A 366-nucleotide genomic window follows, 5' to 3' on the forward strand; every position below is an offset into this window, starting at 1 on the left:
TAGCCAAATGTGTGAGCTCCAGTCCCCACTGTTGATGTTGCCATAAAGCTTGTAACGGCCACTAGAGCATTTACGGTAGTTTTGTGGCAGATTGACATCTGCGCATGTGCATAGCGTGTGTCTGTACGAGTTGGAAAGGTGAAGAGATAACTTGCTCTACCGACATCTTTATTTTATTTGATTCCTTTCTGTTTGTGACCTGAGTTGGATGCTTGTGTACTTTTTTTTCCCTCACTCGTTCCCCCATGTATGTGGACGAGTGTGTCGGTGCTTGAGGTGTTTTATTAAACTCGGGAAAATACGCCATCCTCTCGTCTCCCGTGCATTATTAGCCCCACACAGTTTCCCATCTGGGCTGTTTAACAT

The sequence above is a fragment of the Sinocyclocheilus rhinocerous genome, unplaced genomic scaffold, assembly GCF_001515625.1.
Source record: "Sinocyclocheilus rhinocerous isolate Xijiao unplaced genomic scaffold, SAMN03320098_v1.1 scaffold2210, whole genome shotgun sequence".
Classification (NCBI taxonomy): Eukaryota; Metazoa; Chordata; class Actinopteri; order Cypriniformes; family Cyprinidae; genus Sinocyclocheilus; species Sinocyclocheilus rhinocerous.